We start from the raw sequence: 24,607 nt of genomic DNA on the forward strand, positions 1-24,607 counted from the left end.
TTACAATCTCTTTGCCCTTCCCCCCCTCACAACAAACACCCTGTGAGGTGGTTGGCGCTGAGAGAGCATCGAAAAGCTGTGAATAGCCCAAGGTCACCCAGCTGGCATGTGTGGGAGTGCACAGGCTAATCTGAATTCCCCAGATAAGCCTCCACAGCTCAAAAGGCAGAGCGGGGAATCAAACCCGGTTCCTCCAGATTAGAATGCACCTGCTCTTAACCACTGCGCCACTGCTGCTCCTTTTGAACAATGTTTGGAGATTCACAAGCTATGAAGATTCCTGGAATGTGACAAGGCAGCCAGACAATTTGAAAAACCTTGATTTTGTTCCATTTATGGTTCAGCAGGATATTGTGTTGACACTAAGTCTCACTCATTAGTGCAGGATTTCTATCTATTTAGATTTCATTGGAATCACATAAAGTTGCAATCTCTATGCTTGTACTTGTTGATTATTATGTAACGTTTCACTTAGTTTTATGTATAAAAATTCATTCTTGATTTACCCTGTTCTTTCCCCAAGAAGCCCCAGAGTAGTGTATATTATTTTCTCCCCTTCACTTTATCCTCACAACAGCCAAGTGAGGTAGGTTACATGGGCAGCCCCATTCCAAAGCCTGAGGTGGCTGGGGATACTGCCACTACAATGCCATCCCACTGCCTCCTGAGAGCTTTTCAGGTGGCAAGGGGAGGCAGAAAAACACAAAAAACTTCCCCAGCCACCTAAAAGCACTGGTAAAAGAACATATGCCATCCTTTTGGGTGGACCGTGGTATAAGTCCAGGGGCACTGGCTGTGGCACTCGTGGCACAAGTAGAAGCCAACTATAGTCAGCTTCCCCCCCTAGTAATGCCTCCAGAATGTTCCTGCTGTATTGACAGGACCAGTGGCAGTTAAGGAATGCTGACAAAGTACTTAGCACCACTGTGGCACTCACCCACCAGTGGTTTTCCCCCTTTGCTGGGATAAGTGCCCCTGGAAGGACAAATCTGCTGGTGCAGATTTGCCTTTGGGTGGGGCTGTGTGAGACAGAGGGTGACAGGCTGGAGGTCATCCAGTGAGATTCACCGAAGAGGTGGAACATGAATTTGGGTTTCCCGGTTCTGGTCCAACACTCTAACTGGTATTAACTAATATTTCATGTTTAACTTCTTTGATTATATATTTTGAAAGTACATGAAATAATTAGCATAGTACAAACAATGTGATTTACACACTGAAACATGTATAAATGTGCTTTTAAAATTTCTCATTTTCAAATATTGTTGATGATAAGATTAGTTACAGAGCCCAGAATTGTTGCCCATCTACTGTAGTTTATTCACCGAAATATATTTATTTATTTCATTATTGTTCTTCTTCCAAGGAGCTTGGGATCAGATGGTTTCCCAGCCTCCCCTTTTGTCCTACAAACACTTCTGAAAAATAGTAACTGTGCTACATTCATCCAATGAGCTATATGCCAAAGCAGCAATTCAAACTCAAGTCTTCCCAGTCCAAGCCCAACATTTTATGCCACATGCCATATTTAATCTCAAATTGCCATTTAGACTGCTGTTAGGTAGCAGCCATGTTTCTGTTGGGGCCTTATATTTGTACCAGCACACAGAAATCTTTGTGGATATGTGTGTTAACACTTGTATGCTAATTGGATGAGGAACAAATGCATGCATATTTGCATGCAGATGTGCGGAGGTTCACTCCATTGACTACTGACACATTATTTAGTTGGAATAGGAATCAGCCGCAGCCCGTTTACTAATAACCGCATAACACCATAGGAACATGAAAAAAATACTATATTCAGTTTAGCAGCAACATTGCAGATTAACAATACAAATTAGTATTGTAAAATAACATACACACCTCGGTTGCTGATCATGTCTCAGTAGAGGTTGATATTGATCTATAACAAAATGTGAACATAAAATATTTATTATATCAAGTTATTCAAGGGATCGCTGCAGTATTTTTAATGTATAACCATTCTTAGTGGTTTGCAGTGTGCATAAACACTAAATTCTCATTTGTTACCCATACTTAGTGCACAAATTACTTTGCTTATCTGTGCATGGGTTGTTGTGAGGATAAAATGGAGGAGTGGAAAATAATGTAAGCTGCTTTGTGTCTCCATTGTGGAGAATAGCAAGATATAAATGATATCAATGAATAATAAATATAGGGGCAGATAAAAGTAGGTTGGCTGATGGGTGAAAAGGAGAGAAGGAAGCAGGAAAAAAGAGAAGGGAAAAGAGGAAATAAAGGATGAAGAGAAATCAGATACTTCCTTGCAGGTCCCTGTTTGTCATATATAAATGCAATCCACTATTTTACAGCATAGAAAGCAAAATTCTTTCTTGACATAGAAAAGTAAACGAAAGCGACGTTGATCTTTTGAATCACTTATATAGTCATTTTAAAAGATAGAAAGAGGGACCAGAGAGTAATTAAAACATATTTATTAGAATTAATTGAACTGGCCATGTAGACAGCCAAACCCAAAGATAGGGGGATAGAGCAGCCAGGGATGCCCTTCAATGGGTTTTCAGGCAGTGCAGGAAGAAGGGTGGAGAATTTTTAAAAAATGACCGCCTGTAAAATCCCATTGAGAACACCAGTGTACAGCACTTTTTAGTTACATATGTTGGCTGCCAGCATAGGAGGCAATCCTAGGCTGAAAGTCCTTTGGGAGCCAACCAAAGACAGCAGCACCTCCAGGAACACCCTCAGAATGCCCCCCTTTCACTTTTGCAGAGGTTGCTGCAGCAAGGCTCACCACCTCAGGACTGAACTTGTGGATTTGGGCGCAACAGTGGCCCTGTGCCAAAATGAGTACCTCTGCACAGACATCCATGCCACTTTGCATGGCGCTGGGGGCACAGGCGCCAACACAACCCTTCTGCCACTTCCAATGAGGCTTCTCTTCCGCCTTTTGGATTGCACAGTAAATTACTTTAACACACTCTGCAGAGAGCTGTACTTGAAGACTTCAGGCAATTCAGCTGGCACAAAATTTGCACAATTCAACTGGTTCAAAATGTTTATTATCAGACTGCACATTACACCACTCCAGAAGTCTCTTCACTGACTGTTTGCTGGTGCTTATGTAACCCCTATGTTCAGAATGGGATGGCCCATGAAAGGGGTGGAGACTGAAAGCAGCAGGAGGCTGCAAAACTCACGAAGTTGGAGGAAGCAAGGCTACCAGGCTGGGACCTTAAGTTATTTCTTTTATAAACTCTTAGCACCTTGTTTAAGGTAACTGCAATGTTGTTGGGAACTAGTGGGAAGGGAGTTGTTTATTTTGCTATATTGTAAATGTTAGAATTTATTGTTTCAGGGTTTTTGTCTATGTAATTGGTGAGAGTTCTTTTGGGGATCTTCATCATCTTGAATCCAGTTCACCAAGCCTCTGGAGTCTTCATGAGCCAACCACCAGCAGGAAGAAATGGACTTGGTATCATCAGACTGTAATTAAAACTTGGAATGAAACTTGAACAGGACCTTGAAGTATTATCTTAAATCAGTGGTGGCACTCAGAGCCCTCTCTATGGGGATGTGCAAACAGAGTCGCCCGCCCCCCTCACACACATCTAGGCTGGCCTGGGCCACTGGACTTGATTATTAGCATTAAACCTAAGACCTAGTTTTGGGGAAGCAGTGTAGGTAACCCTGTTAAGCACTGTTAAACCCCACTGATTTTCATTCGAAGAACTAAAATGCGATTCTTTACCTGGGAGTAAGCTTGGTTGCTGGCAATGGGGCTTGCTTCTGAGTAAACCCTCCTAGGGTCATGATTCACCTGTTGGAAGAGTTGCACGGTTGCTTCAAAGCAAGCCACTGACTACCACCAAGCTTACTCCTGAGCAACGCACGTCTCAGAGCGAACCGTTTTTTCTAAACTAAAACCTCAGTATTCAGGTTAAATTGCTATGTTGGCACTTTGCAATAAATAAGTGGGTTTTGGGTTGCAATTTGGGCACTTGGTCTCGAAAAGGTTCGCCATCACTGTGTTAAATTGTTAATGTCTGATAAGTGTCATAAGGAAAAGTAAACCATTTTTTTAAAAAATTCAGTTCTGGCAAACTCCTTCCAAGTTCTGCCCCACAGAACCCACAAGAACACTTACCTTAAAGCTCTTCATGACCTGGGGCCTATCATAAGTCTTCCCTGGGTCTTGGACTGTTTACATGCAGTCGAGTGTTTAAGCATGCTCCTTTTCTTTGTTCCACCACCCCAAGTTAAAATCCAAGCTTCCATGTTCAGTGTACAAATGTACCTCCTGACCTTCACCTGCTCCATGTAGGGAAATCCAGCTCCCAGAATTAGAACAAATACTAGGGCATGTTGCCAACATTTTAGCCCTTCCTACATTTGCTGGTTGGATGCCTTTTACCCAATTCAGATTTAGGTTGAACCTCAAGGAGCAAATCCCACACATCTCAATATCCAGATTATGTTGTACAGCAACTATCCATTGTGCCTTTCCTGGCAGATTGAACAAAAAGTTATCGCTTTACAGAAACACATTTCTGCTCTCTCTCTGATCATGTGGTACATTTTATGGTTCTTGTAGTCGTGCCCGCGGAGTCACCGTAAGAACGAGACGAGACGCGGAGATATCATCTGGTGGAGAGAGCCAGCAGCGGGAGCGCGGGGTCCGTGATCCTGGCAACTCTGCCGCATGCTAGTTTCTGGCACCTTTTATTAGGGTTACAGCGGGGGCGTGTGAAGGGGTGGATCCGGGAGAACGGGAGACCGGGAGATCATCATGTGATGCATGATCTCATCGGGCTGCTACGTGCGGGAGGAAGTGTCTGCGTCTGGGTCTAATCCACACCTGGGGGCAAAGGCTCCATTGTCCCTTTGTCTGGGACACCTGGTGGTTGTGAGCCAGGTAGTTCATGACCTGTGACTCACCGGGGGGTGGGGGATGGGGGAGCGGGTGCGACCAGAAGGCCGTAGTTGGGCCGGCATGCCAGCGCTCTGCCTACGGTGCTGCTGGGTCAGCGGCTCATCCCTACATCTCCTCCTTTTTTACGTTTTAGGAAGGAAGCCGAATCGGTGGGGATAATTTAAGGGGACGCTTACCTCCTCCGCCGTTTGCCCAAGCTGGTCGAGCTGCTTGTGCAGCATGAGAAATTGGTTGCGACGTAAGGGGAAGTCAAAGGGTTTCTTACACACGTTACAGGCAATAATAGATACATCTTGAGCAGGGCAAGATCCGACGATAAGGCATACAATCAAGCAAATGCAGAATTGAATAATAGTACAGCATCTTGCAGCTCACGCACTTTCATATGAACTAATAATAATAAGCAATCAAAAGCGGCAAGATTGTTCAAGGCCGCTAGGCGAAGTTCCTGTTGCTCGGAGGCCAGGGCACCCAGAGCAGTTGATGTAGAGTCGATGGACTTCGCAAGAAGCACAAGCCAAAGCGGCCGATAGTCCTAATGTTATAGAAAGCAAGTCTGGGGACTCCCACAAGGGGAGTCGCGAGGAAAACATACTCTGCCTCGGAGGGGGCCGCCATGTCGCTCCAGCAAGCGGGACCCAAGGGGAAAGGAGGAGCGACGGCGGCACTCGGGCTCTGTGGGTGGAGCCTGGGGCAGGACGAAGGTGAGGCGGCGGCAGAGAGTCCCGGCAGACAGATAGGCGGGGACGCAACAACAGCAAATAGTGTAATTTCTAAATTCAAGGCATGCAACAACTTCAACAGTCAGTTGGGTCGCAGTATTCAATCATCATATACATGAAGATAATAAACATTGATAAACAGCACATAAGCTAGGTGAATATAAGGACGGGAGGCAGCCCATGGCTGCATAATTGTCCAATGTACGGCTCTTGCTGTTTGTCCATCAAAGCCAGCAGAGCAATGGTGGTAAAGTCCATGGGCTGCCTGAGAGCGTAGGGAAAACTGCCGACAGTCTGTAGCATTACAAGTTCGGTGACTCCCACGAGCAAGGCTGTGGGAGAAGGCATGTTCCTATAAACAATCAAGTGGCTGAAGCAGCAGAGAGTTCCAAGGGTTAACTATCAGGAATGTGGTGTGTTCCTGGCTGCAGCTGCAAATTTCAGCCAGGGGGCAGCAGAGAAAGGGAGTGGCGACTATAGATGAGGAGCAGCGACACACAGCATCAACCTCTGAGCCATAGCTGGCCCAGGCTGTCGTTCCCCCCTGAGGGGGGAAGGGCCCCAGTGGGGGCCGCGATCTCCATGGAAGAGTGGATGTGCTGGCTCCAGAGAGATCTTTCCCATCTCGGCTCAGGCTGGGGGGCAATCGAGCTTCTCAACAGGGCTGCTGGGTCGGATCTGCCAGGGAGATCCGCTCCGTCTCCGGGATGGGGTTGGTTTCCATCTGATGTGACTCCATGGGTTGGCCGGGCATGGTGAGCTGGAATCCTGTATGGAAGAGAAAAAACAAGCAACGCTTTTTCCCCCAGGGGGTTCGCGCTTGCTGAGTTAGTTCTATGGATGACAATGGGAAGCCTGAGCCCTGAGTGGGGGGGGGACGAGCAATTTTAATGGATAGCACTTCTGAGATGGTCTGCTGGATGAGACCTAGATGGGGGGGGCTATCTTTCTTTCGTTTGTTTGGCTCCAACGATCACTTGTAACATTCAAGGCGTTAAAAGACACAGCAGACAGGAATTGCTGGAGGGCTTGGGGGAAGGGAGTGGAAAAAGGGTTACACCTAGGTGGGATGCTTGTTTGTGACGTAATCCCAATCACTAAAGCGTGAGCTTCTTAGCAGAGTAACTTAGACAATTCACAATTAGAGTCATATCTTAATATAATGATCCATAGGAAGGATTTAGAAAGAAGGAAGAATGCAGAGAAAACAGTTACTGAAGATCTTGCTTTCATGGGAGCATTTTAAACAAGGCAATTCAGTTATTAATATAAGCAGGGCTGAAAAGGAATCGGGTTAGTCTTTTGTCCCAATTCTGTAGGAGGTGTTTCCAAGCTGGATCATTTTTATTGAGCATATAGTTAGAGACATATCTAAGAGGAAACGACACGAGTTTAAACATCCAGGTTTCTTGTCTTCCCCCCTCCCCAGGAGGGGGGAGGGGTTGGCAGCTCTCCGTGTTGCTGTGGAAGAAGAGGTCAGGTGGGGGCCGATGGGGGAATTGCACAAGCCTTTGTCCTCTATGGGCTGGATTCCAATGTGGCTCAGACCGGACTTTAGAGGCAAACATGTGCTGGATTTCCATGAGAATGGCTACACCTGGACCTGAGAAGCTTACCTTCTGGACCTCGCAGGGCGGTTCCTTTGCAGGCTGGACGCAGGCATTTAGTGCCCTAAGATCCTGGAGCAGTCGCCATCGGCCACTCCTTTTTTTGATCACAAAGACAGACGTGTTCCGCGGCGAGGTGGAGATCTCAATGTGGCCGGCGGCTAATTGTTCCTCTACGAGCTGGTGCATGGCAGCCGGCTTCTCTTTGGGTAGCGGCCACTGCTCTACCCAAACGGGGGTCTCGGTGGTCCACTATCCATCTCGGACCCGCCCAGGGCGGTGGGGCAGACTGTGGGCTGTCGCTTAAGCTCCGGGCTGCAGACCGCGGGCGGGCAGGTGCCCCGTCGCGCAGTCTGCTCTCCTCCCTCCCCCCAGGCACGCAGGCAAGCCCCCATTGGCCACTGATCAGATTGCCCGGCTGCCCTGTCGACGACTATGCTGGCGCCGGTCGTGCCCCAACGGTTACCTGGGCTCGTGGCCTTTATTGAACCGGCGGCGGGTAGCTTGTGGGGCAGGAGGGCCAGCGATGCACAGCTGGTCCCGCTGGACAATTCCTGTAGGATGTTTGTCCATACCCGGGCATGAGCGGCTCCCGGGCATGCGGAGTCAATGACCCCTGGAACGATGGGCAGTTCTCGTTTAGTGGTGGAGGCCCCAGGCGAGGCCGACTCGATGGCTTCCGAGGGGAAAGGACCACTATACTGAGCCGGGGCAGCGAAGATCTCGTTGGGGAGCTCGGGGGGAAGAGTTTGAGGTGCAGACCTTGGTTCTGGGCTGGGGAGATGCCCGGGCGCGGGCCTCCCCGGCGGGCACTGGGGGCATCTGGTCCTAGACTTCCCTGGGGGCCTCCGCCCTTGGGTGGAGGACTCCCCCCCGTCAGGGTTGTAGGCCCCCCCGCCGGGCAGTCTACAATCCCTCCAGAAGTGTCCTGGCCTGTTGCAATTGAAACACTCGTCTCGGGGCCGTCTCATGGCAGCGGAGAGGGCTGCGGCTAAAAGGCTGGCTTGATGGGCGAAGGACCCGATATCCTGGCAAGCCTTGAGCATGTCGGCCAGTTCGGGGTTCCTACCTAGACCTGTGATCGCTTTGCGGCACTCAGCGGAGGCGTTTTCCTTGGCGAGGCGCTTAAGGAGCTCGCCCTGGGCCTCCTCATTGTCGACTTGCCTCCTGAGGGCCTCCTGGAGCCTGTTCACGAACTCAGCATAGGGCTCTTGAGGTTTTTGTCGGATGGCAGAGAAACTTTGGGTTGGCTGTCCGGCACTGGGGACCTTCACAAATGCCTTGTAGGCACACTCAGAGGCTTATCGTAAGGGCGATTCCGGCAGGACAACAATCTGCGCATTGGGGTTAGCGAAAGCCAAGCAGCTGTAAAGCTGTGCGGGCGTGTAGGGCGCCACCAGAGGCTGCTCCTCTGCTTATGCACCGTTGGCAGTACTCGCTTTCCCAGACCATATATTGCGCGGGGCTTAAGAGCATGTAAAAGGTGGTTTCTTCAGTCCCCGGGAACCATTAGGTGATTCCTCAGCGACTGCTTCCCCAACATGCCTCCTGCCATAGGGGCTGGTGATTCCTACGGCCCGTGACAATTGGCGTGTGGAGTTCAGTGAGAATGTTAAAATCTAGGGGGCGGTACCTTCGACAACCTCGCTGAATGACGCCATCTCTCCCTTCCGGCGATCAGTGTAATGGACGGGGCACATGGCGAGGATGTCGGCATCGCCTTCCATTGTTTTCCTTTTTTTGCAGATTGTGGCTATCACGCTCTGCTAGGGTTTTGAAACCCGCGCCATTATCGGCACTGACGGAGGTGCGCGGTGGCTTCAGAAAATGAAGGCGGGGCGAAGGGAGGAGGCGGCCGAGTCGCGAGAGGATTTGAAGGAGTATGGGAAGCAAGGGAGGAAGAAGGAGTGACAGGCTGCCCAGTTTAGTGGATAGAGAAAGTTCCGGGGGTGAAATTGAAGCTGAAGGGTCGTAAAGGAGGGCGATCCACGGTGCAAGAAAGCCATAGACCTGGCAGGCTGATGGCGACATAGCATTGCCTCCATCGCCAGTATGCAGGAAGATACGCCAGCGAGGCTCTCTGTGCAGAGTGCGCCCGGTGTTTTCCCAAGCCTTAAGATTCAATGTCGCCCTTTCGGGGTACCGTGGACATTGAGCTGCGATCTCCTGGACCAATGTGCGCAGCTCCCCTCTCTTTACGTAGACCCGGCCGCTTTTCGCCAGCGCTTTCAATTCGGCTAACGCGGTTGTCATAAGCCCCTGCTTTTGCAAGCTTCTATACTTACCGCTGGTTCAAGCCAGACGAGAGAGTGTCCTAGAACTCGAAGTCCCTGGATGCGCTTGATCCAGCCGGACGGGCGGTACCGGTGAGGTGGGTCTCCTGGACGCGCCGATCCAGCGGATCGCGCCGGTGATCAGCGGCCCTTTCCCAGGCTGCACGGTAAGCAGGGTGGAGGTTCAGGGATTCCCCGGTTTCGGCACCAGCTTGTAGTCGCGGCTCCGGGCGAGTCACCGTAAGAATCCAGACGAGATCGGAGATATCATCTGGTGGAGAGAGCCAGCAGCGGGAGCTGTCCGCGGATCCTGGCAACTCTGCCGCAAGCTAGTTTCTGGCACCTTTTATTAGGGTTACAGCGGGGCTGCAGGAAGGGGTGGATCCGGGAGAGCGGGAGAACGGGAGACCGGGAGATCATCATGTGATGCATGATCTCATCGGGCTGCTACGTGCGGGAGGAAGTGTCTGCGTCTGGGTCTAATCCACACCTGGGGCAAAGGCTCCATTGTCCCTTTGTCTGGGACACCTGGTGGTTGTGAGCCAGGTAGTTCATGACCTGTGACTCACCGGGGGGTGGGGGATGGGGGAGCGGGTGCGACCAGAAGGCCGTAGTTGGGCCGGCATGCCAGCGCTCTGCCTACGGTGCTGCTGGGTCAGCGGCTCATCCCTACAGTTCTCTTCCCTAGGAAAACAAGCAGCTGTCAGGGTCCCAGAGATTCCCTAGTATGCCTCAAAGCCCCTTAATCTTCAGAGCACGACAGGGTTCACATATTTGGACCATCTCTCCCCATATAAACTTATGTGGCAATTGCACCCACACACAACATGGTTTTTTTAACTCTCAAAGATTGCAATGATCCAGGGCCCAGCCTTTTCTATTGTTAACTTGCAGCTATGAAGCTAAGGCTGCCAGCACTGTCTCAACGAATGTCTAGCACTGCCTGGGAAGGGTGGAGTTTCAGAAGAATGTGATTTTACTTCTGGGTGAAATGCTAGGAATTTCCTGTTATCCCTATGGTGAAGACATGGACACATTAATCTGGAGGCCATTTTCTGACTGTTTCTTCTGCTGCACCTTTTGTCAAGAGCTGCTGATAGGGCCATAACAGAGGTTTCTCCACCACAGATATACAGATGGTGGACCCAAATAGACCAGCATTCCAGAAGAAGTGGAACAGGCACCTGAACTTGGTACCTTCTCATCAGACTGTGATAAAGAATTATTTAAAGAGGTTATGGGGAAGCTTGGATGGGTTTTAGCTTAACAGGTTTAATTATCTGTTTTATTTCTCTGATTTTAATTAATTTAACACATAGGTTTGTTCTATGATATGTTATTATCTATCCTGAGTCCTGACTATGAGAGGAAAAAGATGGGAGGCACAATAGATAGATAGGTAGGTAGGTAGGTAGGTAGGTAGGTAGGTAGGTAGGTAGGTAGGTAGGCAGGCAGGCAGGCAGGCAGGCAGGCAGGCAGGCAGGCAGGCAGGAAGGAGATAGATAGATAGATAGATAGATAGATAGATAGATAGATAGATAGATAGATAGATAGATAGATAGATAGATAGATAGATAGATAGATAGATAGATAGATAGATAGATAGATAGTCTACTTTTCTTCAGCTATGGAACTCAATATGGCATACATAAGGATCCCAGAAGGTTTCCCATCTAGGCACTGGTGTGACTACTTAGCTTCAGCAAAGTTGCATGAGTATCCTGGGACCGAGATGCATAAAATGTTGGTGGTTCTTTGTTGACTGTCATGTCTTCTTGTTTTGTGTGTGTGTGTGTGTGTGTGTGTGTGTGTGTATGTACTGAGAATCTGTATGTGTGTGTGTTTTTACACACACACACACACACACACACACACACAGAAGAGACAGATTCTCAGTTGCTTTTTATATATGAGTTTACTAACTATAAAGGGAAGGTGACATGGAGATAAAATTAGAAATCCTTTCTTTCCTATTACATATGTACATTACAGTATGTTTAGTTACATCTTGGTACCTATCTGCTGTCTCGTGCTCGTGGTGGTAGCGATGTCGTGCCTGTTCAAACAAAGAAACAAAGAACTCTATTACTTCACATGTACGTGCTCACTAACATGTAAGCAATGGCTATCTGACCAATAGCTAATCAATAGATCAGGTCAACCGTCATAAACAGTGACTTCAGCAACTTCTTTTACTTCTTTGTGTGTTTAAATTTGTTTCTTTTTCTCCTTTTCTCTTTTGTATGACAAGAATGCTTCAGTTCAAACTGTAAATATGGGAAACTTGTGGGAAAATGTTATGTTTATTATGAAAAATGACATTAGTTTGGAATGAGATTGTACTTAATTTTTCAATAAAAGATTGCTTTCAAAACAAGAAATAGTAATGCCTTTATTCACTGCAGGGTTATATTCTGAGCTGCCATCTCCATACGACTACATATTACTGAAGGGATTATATCTCTCAAGCAACCTACTAAAATATTTTTAGACATAAGAAAAATGTCACTGTTTCTCTTTCAAAGGAAAATATTTCACCCAGTGTGGTAGTTTTGAAAGCAAGGTGCTGTGTTAGGTATGTCATGTTGTTTTCATCCCTAGTGTTTTAATTCGATTAACAGCAATAAGATTATTACCAGAATAAGTCAGAGCCATTGTCCACTTCTCTGAGGTGTTCATCAGCATCCCCTAACACTACAGGTGAGTGAACTTTAAAAGGTGCAGAGTGCCAAAGTTATGGAAATTTTCATCTTTATGTTCCTCTCTCACTCCATGCAATTCACTTTTTCCTCAGGGGTTATTCCTTCCTAGCACAATTATTATCCAGATTTCTTCAGAGAGATTTTTTCTTCTGTCAGTTATACTCACTTTCAAAGACATGAGAAAATGTGTAGTAAGATTCAGCCATTGTGAAATTTCTGTAGAGGCGTCTTGTCTGTAATCAGTGGTTTTACATCCACTGAATTTTTTTTAAAGGAAACTGTTTGCTATGCTGAGGGTATTAAGCTTTGAAGAGATTGTTTTAGTTCTCTTTGTTTATGACGATTTGTTAGCTCTCAACTGCAGAAATAATTTAGTTGTTTACATTAATCTATTGTGGCAGTATTAACTTCACATCATACATAAATATAATTATTGATCATTACCAGTTGTAATTCACGGTTAGAATTACAGATTTACATAATTGTGCTATTAAGTGTAAACTTGAACTTTATATTTGGGGTCACAAATAACTGGAGGCTGTAGAAAACAAAAAATTCTGATTATAGATGTCATTCATATTTTAACACACGCTGTTGCAATTTTGATCAGTAGTGATGTAAACATTTCAGTGCTATAGAGCAATGAGATTTTAATGGCTGAAAATTACAACAATATTGATCTAGCTAATAAAATGGTAAGTATTAGCAGAAAGAACATTTATTATCTTCTTAAAAATATTGTACATCATCTGCTTGAAAAGCATTTTTTATTAAGAGTAGACAAGGAATGCTTGCTGGGAATGATATAAAGTCTCTCTAAAATGTGTGTGCGTGTATGTGTGTAACAGAATCTTCTTGACTGTTAAAGATTTACAATGAAGTTCATTTCAGAGGGAGGACTTGAGATTGTAGTGTTTAGAGAAGGCAAAAACTCACTGCACCTAGTTTCCATTTTCTCAGACTGTATATCTGTGTCCTTGCTGTGAAACTTTGCTGAAATTCTCTCCATAGTTCTGGGCAGTTGTTTAGAAAGACTACAAAAACTGACATAATTCTGAACTGGGTTTATAAGCTAAGCAAAAATATGTTAATCATTAAAAGACTTACTGGAACTCATAATGTCACGGAGATGTTCTCAGGGCTGTTGGAGGGAGTTAGGGTTATCAGCCTCATAGTGGGACCTGGAATTCTCCTAGAATCACAACTGATCTGCAAGCTACAGAGATCAGTTCTCTTGGAAGAAATGGTTACTCTGGTGAGTGAGTAAACTATAGTTTACCATAGAGTTTAGGCAAAGCAGAATTCTTAGAGTGACACATCACATCCCTGCTGTGCCTTCCCTACTCTGCCCTCTCCATTTACCACACTAGATCTCTATGAACTTCCCAAGTTGGAGTTGGCAACCTAGACTAGGTGACAACTTTCTGTGGATCATAGTCAACTGTGTAGGCCCAGAGACAAACTGTGTGGTTTGTTTTCATGTTTTAATTGGATCAGTATGGTGTGGGGATGACACACGACAACACTCATTTGGAGACTTATGGTAGCTTTTGGCTGCTCAGGAGGAATAATCTCATGGAGAAATTGGGAAATCATGGCAGTGCCTTCTTGGCTCCTTGAGATGGCTGCAGATGGGTTGGCATCATGAAAGGCCTGTTGAATCAGACTGCAACTTCTCCTTAGGTATATTGGGGCCTACTAAACAGCAGATGCTGTAGGAGATGGCACTTGGTGAGACATCTGCATTTGTGATCAGTTAGCACTTGAAGAACACTCACATACATTATAGTACTTCAAAAAATGACAGCAGTACAGAAAAGAAATGTGCGGGCAATGGAAGATAATGCTGCCATAGCATCCAGTGGAGTCAATCAGAGAAGTAGTGTGTGAGGAAAGTGTTCCTGGATGAAGTAGGAAATTCAGTCCCTTCTACCAGTCTGCTCTCCTTGTTCACCTTGGATCTTGATTTAATCCTGTATCAATCAATAAATGTTATTGCACTCAGCCACGGGTCTTTACAGTCTACAACAGTGGTTCTCAACCTGGGGTCGGGACCCCTTTTGGGGGTCGAATGACCCTTTCACAGGGGTCACCTAAGACTCTCTGCATCAGTGTTCTCCATCTGTAAAATGGATAAATATTAGGGTTGGGGGTCACCACAACATGAGGAACTGTATTAAAGGGTTGCAGCATTAGAAAGGTTGAGAACCACTGATCTACAATCTAAAAACACAGCATCATTCCTTCCCAGTTTTTTAAATTTTTTATCTAGATTGTGTACACACAGTTGTGATATATTTCAAGATATTTCCTTATGTTAGTCTACTGTGTTAATTTGAAGGCTTTCCCTAAGGTCACATGTTCACATAGGCAGTTAGTTTAGAGTGCCTGCATAAACTTTTGGGAGTTGCTCCTTAGATTAAAGCTGTTTGAACTACTTCTCATTCTTTTGGTGTCTTAGAGGGGGGAGGCTGAATCTGCTGGTGGGCTTCTGCCTGTTGAAATACCCTCACCAGGGCATGTACCACAGCAGAGGGGCACTGCACCGGCTGGAAGACAGTGCTTTTCAAAAACCTCACTCAATGAAGCGAGCAGCAGTGCCTCCTGTGCAACATCTTCCCAGGGACTCCACATTTTTGCCGGGCCCCTAAGTGCTATGACTCATCACGTAAAAGGAAAGAGCCTCTGACACAAGTGGTAAATTGTGTATGTAAAAAAAGTACTAGATTGAAGGTGGTGGTGGGTGGTGGGTGGGGAGGGATTAGAATACTGAGACAAGCACAACATGCCAGCATTTCTACCTCCTAATGTTGAGAATGGTTGGAAAAAGCCAGAACTCTGATTGGGCAAGGAGGGCTGTCTATCTGGCTGCCCTATTCATGTTCAATTGCATCTCTCTGCTCCTGAGGCCCCTTCCGCACACGCAAAATAATGCGTTTTCAAACCACTTTCACAACTGTTTGCAAGTGGATTTTGCCATTCCGCACAGCTTCAAAGAGCATTGAAAGCAGTTTGAAAGTGCATTATTCTGCATGTGCGGAATGAGCCTCAGATAGAAAGCACTGGAAGTTTGTCTGTATAATGTTTTCTCACTTGCTTTTCCAGACAGAAAGCACAAATACTGGCCTGTCTGGGTGAGAATTGGAAACTTGCCACCTCTTGAGGCTTAATATGAGGAAGTAACAACTATAGGAAGTGGATTTTTTTAACCAGATCATATAAATTAATTTTGTTGGAAGAAAAGTATTGCTAAAATGCCTATGTACATCTAGTTTTACATCACTGTTTAGTTGGAGGTCTAGATAAACTGAACAGTTTCCTCAAAGCAACCAAATTCTGGTGTTTTTCTGACCCAGTTTTCTTCTTGCACCTCTTTTTTGTCATATACACAATCTTGCATTTGAGCAAGATAATTTTAGCTTGGTTGAATTAGTAACGTTACCAACATGACAAGAATGCCTTAAAATCAAAATGTCTTGGATGGGATGAGCTATATAATGAGTATGAATAGCTTTTCCATCTGTTCTTGGCAGATGGGTATAACAAGTTCTCATAGTATATGACCTCTCCACATTTATACATACTAGAGGTGATAAAATTCATGTATTAATATAATCTGAGCTGCTCATGAGGCTACAGACCAGTTGGAAAATAGAGCGATTACAAAATATGGCTGGCCATGTAGCAACAGAAAACTTTATAAGCCAACTGAATGATGTTCATAATGGAGAGAATAGCAAAAATAAAGATAAAGCAATAGAAGTCACTTGATGGAAGGTACATAAAATACAACACACTTGATTAGTATGTTCCAGAGGTGCACATACACCAGTCAATGTGTACATTATTCTTTTTAACCCCTCCACATCTGAACATGTTGGAGTTCATATATTCAACTGCAGTTATCAGAGCACAATGAAACAGCAGGGCAAATTTTAAAAAGTCCAGCCTGGTGATGTTACCCGGGATACCTTAAACAGATATTCAGGTTGCTTGTTTACAATTTGTTCTAACATGTGTAATGGATGAAAAGCAAAACGATCTCTGTGGGGCTTTGAAAACTGATGTTGTTCATTCAGATGATAAAGTGGTTACCTGTAGTGTTTTGTATTATTTTGAATTTCTATATCTTTTTTTGGAGAAAAGGCAGCATGATATAGACTAATCTCGTCAGATCTCGGCTCCATCCCTGGGAATGCCCTCCCTCCCACTCCAGTGCTGGATGCCAGTGCAGCTCCACAATGGCTCCAACTTCCAGGTTTCACTTGTAACTTTTCCCTGAAGGAATGAAATTCTCATAAATTGTACCTACCCATCCAAAGGAGCTCCCCTCATACATTTTATCAGATAGAAGAATGCATCCTTATTTTGTGGGCACTAAAAATAGTTGATTGAAAACTGGATATGTGCAGGTATTTGGCAGCCCAAGAAAGTTGGTCATAGAAGGTACAAATGTAATAATATATGTGTGTAAAAGTCACTATAAAAATTATGGGTGTCTTTTTAAAACAAAGGTTTTGCATACTTTGGGCCATGGGAGAGTTCAGGCATGATTTGATTTAGCACTTATTTGTCTTTGGCACTTATTTGTCTTTTTGGCAGTCCATGCTATTTATAAAGCCCAAAGTGTATAGACATGCTTTATGTAAATGAAAAACTTTTAAAATTGTGATATTCTGCAACATTTTACACACTTTTGAAGTTACAACTGGAATATGTGTCAAAAATAAACAAATTATGCTGATTTCCATCTGCAGAGTGTTAAATGCTAATTTCCACTTTAGTTTGATAGAAACTTTTTGACATATAATGCTAAAGAAGTCAGATTTGTAAAAATTTTAATTCCATAGAAAAAGATGGCAGGAAAAAGGGCACATAGCATTTTGCTTATGTGAAATCTTGTTGTATGATCTGTTGGCAGTCCATGGGAGATAGGTTACATTTTTTATTCTTTGATTTATATTCTGCCCTCCCCCATAGGGCTCAGGGGGGTGGACAACAACAGTCATAAACAACAAAACATCAATAATAATAACATCACCATAATACCATAATAGCAATAATCATAGGCCGTTTCAGCACGGGCAGAATATGGCGGCCTGGGGACGGCAAAAACGCGCGCCCGGAGGTCGCCATGTCGCTACAGGCGAGGCGCAGTGCCTTTGCAGTCATACTACCTTTATACCGCCCTCGGCTTGTGCTGAGTCAAGTGCTTTCAAGAGTGCACTGGTGCCGCGACTTTTCTGAAAAAAATGCTGGCTGGAAGCCGCTAAGCCGCGGCGAGCGGCAGCGCTTCCCCGGGTGCTTCCCCATTCCTTGTTTCACTTCACTTCAGTTGCTCTCCGGCCCTCCGGTGTCGCCCGGGGAGGCCTGGATACTGCGCCCCTGCTCTGCGACACGGAAGCAGGTGCGCGCAGGGCAGGGAGGCGTATTCCCAGGCCCGACAACGCTACCGGGAGGGTCACCGAGAGCAGGAGTCGACTGGCTGACGGACGTAAGCCAGCGGCGCTGTCTTCCAGTTCTTTTCTGGGACCCGCCCATTGCAGACGGGTCCTAGACACGCATCGGGTCGGGCGTCAGAAATTCGCTGACTTCCAAGCCCTCGCTTCCGGTCATGCGGAAAGGGCCATGGAAGCATCAAATAAACAACAGGAGAATGTTCATCGGTAATCATAACGTCACAAAATGGCGTTAGCAACAACAATTATAACAGCCACCATGCACGAAAATATGGATACACCACAATCACACACCATTATAAATTAGCACAGAATTTTAACATCACACAACATCAGTAATCACAACCTTCATAACAAGGAACAAAATAAACATCCAATAATAATCATGGTACATCAATAAATGCCAAGCAATAAGAATAACAGGAGATGGCAAGCTCCTCCCTTCCTACACTCAACTCCGCACGCGATCATTCGGTCAATTACCTCATTGACTGAGGGTTTACAAATCAACAATTGGCTATATCAGCTGTGAGGCATTTATGAGCTTTTTTCGCAGAACCAAAGGCGTCATCTTCGGGCTCAGGACCTTCCTCCACCTTAGAGACAATAAGTGAACTGGCAGGCTCCTTTGCCGCCTTCTGGCCGCTTTGTTTGGCCTAGTTTTCACCGGCTCTCGAAACGCTATCGACAGGGCCCTTGGCTGCTGTTAGACCTATCACACTGTCCTCCTCTGGATCCGTTGGCCCCTCCTGGTTTATTAAAGCATGCCGGGCGGAGCTACTGCACTCCCACCTGTTGAATATCATCAATAGCTCCCTTTGAGCAAGGAGTTTTTCCGGGTGGGTTGAAGGGAGGCAGTGGTCCCAGCTTCACTCCTAAAAGACCATCGCTAGATCCTTGAGATCTGGCCACCATCAGTCCCCGCTTCGAATCTTTCGCTTCTGGGGAAGGTAATTGGAGAGAGTGAAGTTGGAGCAGTTTCAGTGGTTTCCTGGAGGACAACATCGCCTTCATCCCTTCCAGTCCGCTTCCGGCGGTATGGGACGGAGAACTGTTCTTGTCGCCATCACAGACATGGCTCAAAATGTGATGCAACTTGACCGAGGCGGATGTCGGCGCTGCTGGTGTTGTTAGAGTCTTACCGCAGCTGCTTGATGTGGTGCGATCACAATCTTTTGACCCACCGCCTGGTCGAAAGCGTTTAAAAGTCGCGAGGGGCACTGTCGCTTCAGTGGGATTGCCTCAAGCTTTCTCCGGACCGACCAGCAGCAGTGAATATTGAATTATGCGGGGACTCAGCCTCCCAAAGTGCTCCACTTCCAGTAGTGGTGTAAATTATGCACCTCAGGGAAGCGCTGCTGTCCCCCCCGCTGTTATTGTCTAACATCTATATGCGACCCTTGCTCAGTTGGTACGTGGAGCTTTGGGCTGACCTGTCATCAGGGATATGCTGGATGACACTCAGCTCGATATCTGTTGATGGAGGGGGAGCTGCACTGCCTCCGGTAGCTCTCCAGCATTGTTTGGAGGCGGTCGCTGCTTGGTTGAAGCAGAGTAGGTTAAAAAACTGGAATCCATCGAAGACGGAGATCCTCTGGCTGGGCCGGGGAGGGGTTGGGGATTTCCAGCTGCCGGGTGTGGGAGGGGGGCTACATTGGCACCGACTCCTCCCTCCTCGTCCGGTGAGTCTGGGGTCCACCTGGGATTCGCCTCTTTCAATGGAGACCCAGGTGGCCCATGTAACCCGGGTTGCTTTTTTCATCTTCGCAGGCCCGACGGTGACTGGCCCCTTCCTCTCCTCCCAAACGGATCTGGCTACTGTGATCCATGCAACAGTCACCTCCGAAGACTAGGACTATTGCTGCAACTTCGGCTCTTCTACGCAGGCGCCTTCTCATGCGGGATTGATTCGGAGAATTAAAACTGGTCCAGAATGCGGCGGGTCTCAGCCTGCTCACAGGAGGTGCCGCAGCCAGAGATCATGACATTTCACCTGGTGTTAAGCTTACGGGCCTGCACTGGTTACCGGGTTGAATTCCTCGAATCTGCATCCTTCAAGGTGCTGGTATTGACCTTTAAGGCCTTTATGCTGCGGCTGGGACGCCTCCGTATCTTGCAAGTGGGACCGGCCTTTGGCCCCATATGTCCTGTAAATCCACCACTGCTGGATTCAGCGAAGAGGAGGCCAACCTACTGGTGATCCCTGGCTCCCTCAATGATGCTTTGACTAAGCCTTTACTACCTGGGCCAGGCAGCCTTACAGCTCTGGTCCCTGCCTGGTGGAACACTCCCCTACTTCCAGTTAATGCTGGTCTCCAAGGGATCTTTAATGATTTCAAGTGAGGGCCTGCAAGACAGAGTTGTTCCACTGGGCACTTTTGGTGAGGCTGGTGCACATGGCCCGTCCCCCCTTTTTTAACATCTGTGGACCTGCTGCTGTCCCTCTTCTCTTTCCCCTCCCGCTTTTAGGGGATTCATTAGCCGATAGGACGCCATTGCTTACCTTTGATGTTGGAACGCTGCATTTTTAAACGGGGTTTGATTTTAAAATGTATAGAGCCGTTATTTAATGATTACTGATTTTATTGTGCTCTAGCTATTTGTCTGTTCACCGCCCTGAGCCCTTCGGGGGAGGGCGGTTTATAAATATAATAAATAATAATAATAATAATAATAATAATAATAATAATAATAATAATAATAATAATAATAATAAACCAAGTACAGTAGCATTACTGTAGTAAACCTAGTCTAGTAACTAACCTAAAATACAGAAAACTACCTAAACTAAGCCTAGTACATCATCAATCTATACCTAACACTAGCTCTACAAAAAACTATAGACAATATTCCAACTTACTACCTAAAAATATTAATATTATAACAGGAGCCCAACCAGTCTCTGCCCCAGATGGATCTCAGTGTCTGGGGCTGCCCCGCCACCATCTGCACCTGCTACAGCATACATATCACCTCTTGTTGTATCTGGAGGTCACATATGACTGGATGAGAGCAAACCAACTGAAGCTTAGTCAGAAAAAAATAGAAGTTTTGCGTGAACTGAGGATAAAACTGTCTGACAACAGATAGTCAAGCTGCTCTGGATGAGGGTCAATTATTTTTATTATTTTTTATTGTTTTATTAGACTTGTATCCTACCCTTCTCAGCCTAGGGTTGGGCTCAGGTTGGCTCACAAAGTTTAAAACACAAATACAAAAATATAAATCACTATAGCTAAAACCACATAACCCAAGATGATGATAGAGCAAATTCCAAATTACTATGACAAAACCAAAGATCAAAGGTTTTGGCATCAACAACAAACAAACAAACAAACAAACAAACAAATAAACCAACTAACATGAATGATTAATATGACTATTGTGAATTGGGAGGCCAGCCAATGAAACGGGGACATTGGGAGGTTGCAGCCTGCCCTGTCATTCAAGATCCACCCTGTAGCTACAGCCAATCAGAACGTGTGGAAAATGAGAATGCTTGCGCATGGATGGAAACTTTTATGTGAAAAATGCAAATAAACTGGGCTCATGTAAAGTTAACTGGAGTACTTCATCCCAACCTTAACACAATAAAGGGCAGCCATGTGAAGGGAGAAACTGAGATAAAAACAACCCTGTATGTATGATCCTGGTTGTATCCCGGTGTAATTATGGCATGCAGAAAACTCCTTCCACCTATGATTTGAAATAGTATAGTCCATTGTAACCATCTCCTCAGCAGCATGTGTAGATCAAGCTTATGTAGATCAAGACCTTGCAATTAAGCAAGTAACAAGGCCCTGTCATTTAATTTGTAGTTTAAAACATGAAATGTCTTATTCCTTTTAAGAGACATGTGCAGATATTTTCCTACCTTGCAGCTGTCACTAGGAATAGCAAATGTAAGTTGACACATGACTCTTAGCCAAATTGAGAAGTTATTCTCATACGTACAATTCTAAAGGCATACTTGGTCATCCCACACACAACTCATATTGATTTTCCAGTGGTGTTAGTCACTTAACAGTCGTTTGTGTTTCCCAATTGATCTCCTTATTTAACTGGTTTTTAATTTTGGCACAATTTTAACATCTGAAGAACCTGTCCCACATCCCCCCCACAATGCTTATTTGAAAAGTACTGCAAAACTTGAGTTGCACAGTCCACGCAAAACAAACTATTTTCAAGTGTGGCTAAAGTAAACTGTGTGAATGGTGCTTGATTGGTAACCTGTGTTGTTTTTATTTTTGTCAATACAGTCCTTAGATTTGAAGTATCACTTTCCAAACTGATACAACTGTCATAGATAACTTAAAACAACAACAAAAAATCTGTTCTGAAAAAGCATTGATCTGACATTGTGAACAATATGTACTTTAACACCGAGCACTGTCATATTGCCTGTCAGTGTTCTAGGTGGCAATGCACAGCACGTGCAAGCTGACACTCCACAAACACCTGCATTTCAAAATACCATTCTACTTACAAGTAAATAGTATTAATTATACATGAACGGTACAGATCTGGGGATAATTAAATACCTGTTTCTCTGTGTACAACCAAATCGTATAATGCAAGGCATAACAGGTGTGAAGTGCAGAAAAGGCAGTCACATCTACTCCATTTTCCCCTGTAAATGTGCATCTTTGATATGCCTTTTACAATTATTTGATGCTTCAGAAGTAAACAGAGTATGAAGGCAATATGCTAGGTAAATGTATTGAGTGAAATCTAGAGTAAATTAGGCACACATAATTTCTTCCAAAAATCAATAGGATTTAACAGCCCCAGTCCAATGTGTATTTACTTGAGGCAATGCCCACCATGTTCATAGAATTGTGTGCTCATTGACTTCAGTGATATTTAAGCATACTGCTTCCTTTGAATGCACCCCTACATACATTTTCAGTAGCACTCTTTCTCCCATAAGTGACAAATTGATCGATAACATTTGCATGCTAGCTCTGCCTGTCTTATGGCAAGGCAGAAATATAGGTCACAGCATTAGCTTAAATGAATTTCCTCTGAAAGTTTTTCCTCTATGAAATTTGCTGGTGAACAGCCTATGGCTTGGCAAATATGCAGCAAACATTCAATATAAAGGCATAAGACATCCAAAGGCTCAGCAGAAGCACTTAACATTTAATAACTGGTATGCAGTTGTAGTTCATCAGGTGGCTGACATGAAGTAATGGTTTACATTTGACCATTTCTAACATGAATCAAAGCAACATTTGATAATATCTGACAGTCACAAAGGAGCAGTCAAAGTTTTACATTAGCAGATTTGTCCCTTTGTGATTTAGATTGTAGGTTGGATTCTGCCTAGATTTCCTCAGGTCCAAGGAGGGCAGGGCTATTTTTTGCTAATTTCCACTTCCTGTGGTAGCCCAAACCATTTTCTAAAGTGCTGCTCCTGGGGCCTAAGGAACCCACAAGAATAGGTGGGGGGGGGGGCTGGAGGTCTCATGTGAGAGAGGGGATTGGGGAACATTGTTCCTGCCCCCATGCATAGGAAAGTCTAGGCAGGAGCTAAATGTGTTTTTAAAATTTGCCTAACACAAAAATTTGGAAAGCTGGCAGATTACAAATAGTGTGGAATTTTGTTTTGGTTTTGTATCTACACATATACAGAGCTGCTTGAAGATGAATGAGTTTACATATACTCAACACTTTCTTTTCATATAACTATGATGGGAGCATCCACTTGTGGAAGCTGAGCTGCCTTGCCAGATTGCTCTGTTTCTGATTTTGTGGAAACCTCTTATTTTTTTTCCTCAAAGAAGAAATAATGGTATCAACATCAAATCTGTCTAAAAGAAAATTTGAGGAAAGATTGGAGCCATGCCAAAACACCATGGTCATGAGAATTTTCAAGCAAATTAAAATGGCAAAAATCCAAATAAAAGCTGATATTATTACACTAATGCTGTTTTTAGTACATAGTCTTCCCAAGCTTTAGTTTAGTCTGGTCTGGGGTTTTCCCCATGATTGTCAGAGAAGGTCCGGTATTATACTGGTCCTTTAAGGTGTGTCTTTAGTCCAAGTTAGAGACAGAGGCAACAACTGTTTTTAAAGTGGGAGGGAGAGATGAGAAATCTGTGCAATATCTGAAGACTCCCAACAGCTGGAGGGACACTCAAATGTTGACCACCATGTTCAGAGTGGGGAGATTCTCAGTTGTAGGGAGGAGAAATCTATATCCGCCCACCATTCCAAAGTCCCAAGCATGGGGTGGGGGGAGATATACCTTTTCCCCCTTTTGTTGTCTTGGCACTGCATGGCCACAGAGGTCCCCTTGAGGCCTTCATAGCTATACATGCATCCTAGGAAGGAAAAAACAAAAGCATCCCTGTGCAAAGGAGCTTCAGCATTTGCTGCCACTTCCTGAATGAGTGAGTTTCTTATATACGAAGGGGAAGAGGGGAAAATGGGTTCACTCATAACAAATTACATTCTTTATGAAAGAGCTGTGCAGAAAGGGCCTTTTGTAAACCCACACCTTGAATGGGCTTCAAAAGGTGTAACTATTTAGGATTGCAAAGACAACTACTGGCCTGTGCATATTGAAGATCCTAAATTAGTTCATCAGCAATACTTATTTGAAATATTACGTTTTGATGTCTTGATAGTTGGAAATTGCACTGTTGCGCTGCTGCTGCTGCTGCTGCTGCTGCTGCTCATGATGATGATGATGATGATTAGTTTTGTACTTCATCTCCTTTTCATGTTTTTCCCTCTTTTTCTGTTTTGATCTGTTTTTATGCTCCTGGATTTGATGGATTTATATTGGTTCCTATTATTTTAAGAGAAGGCTACAAGCTGCTTCAAGAAGATTGTTATTGAAAAAGCATGATATATCTATCCATGAGACAATGGTCTCATAAATTTCATTCCCTCAGAACCTGGGAACTTGGAGAAGTGCCAAA

Source organism: Sphaerodactylus townsendi, linkage group LG07 (assembly GCF_021028975.2).
Source record: "Sphaerodactylus townsendi isolate TG3544 linkage group LG07, MPM_Stown_v2.3, whole genome shotgun sequence".
Taxonomy (NCBI): Eukaryota; Metazoa; Chordata; class Lepidosauria; order Squamata; family Sphaerodactylidae; genus Sphaerodactylus; species Sphaerodactylus townsendi.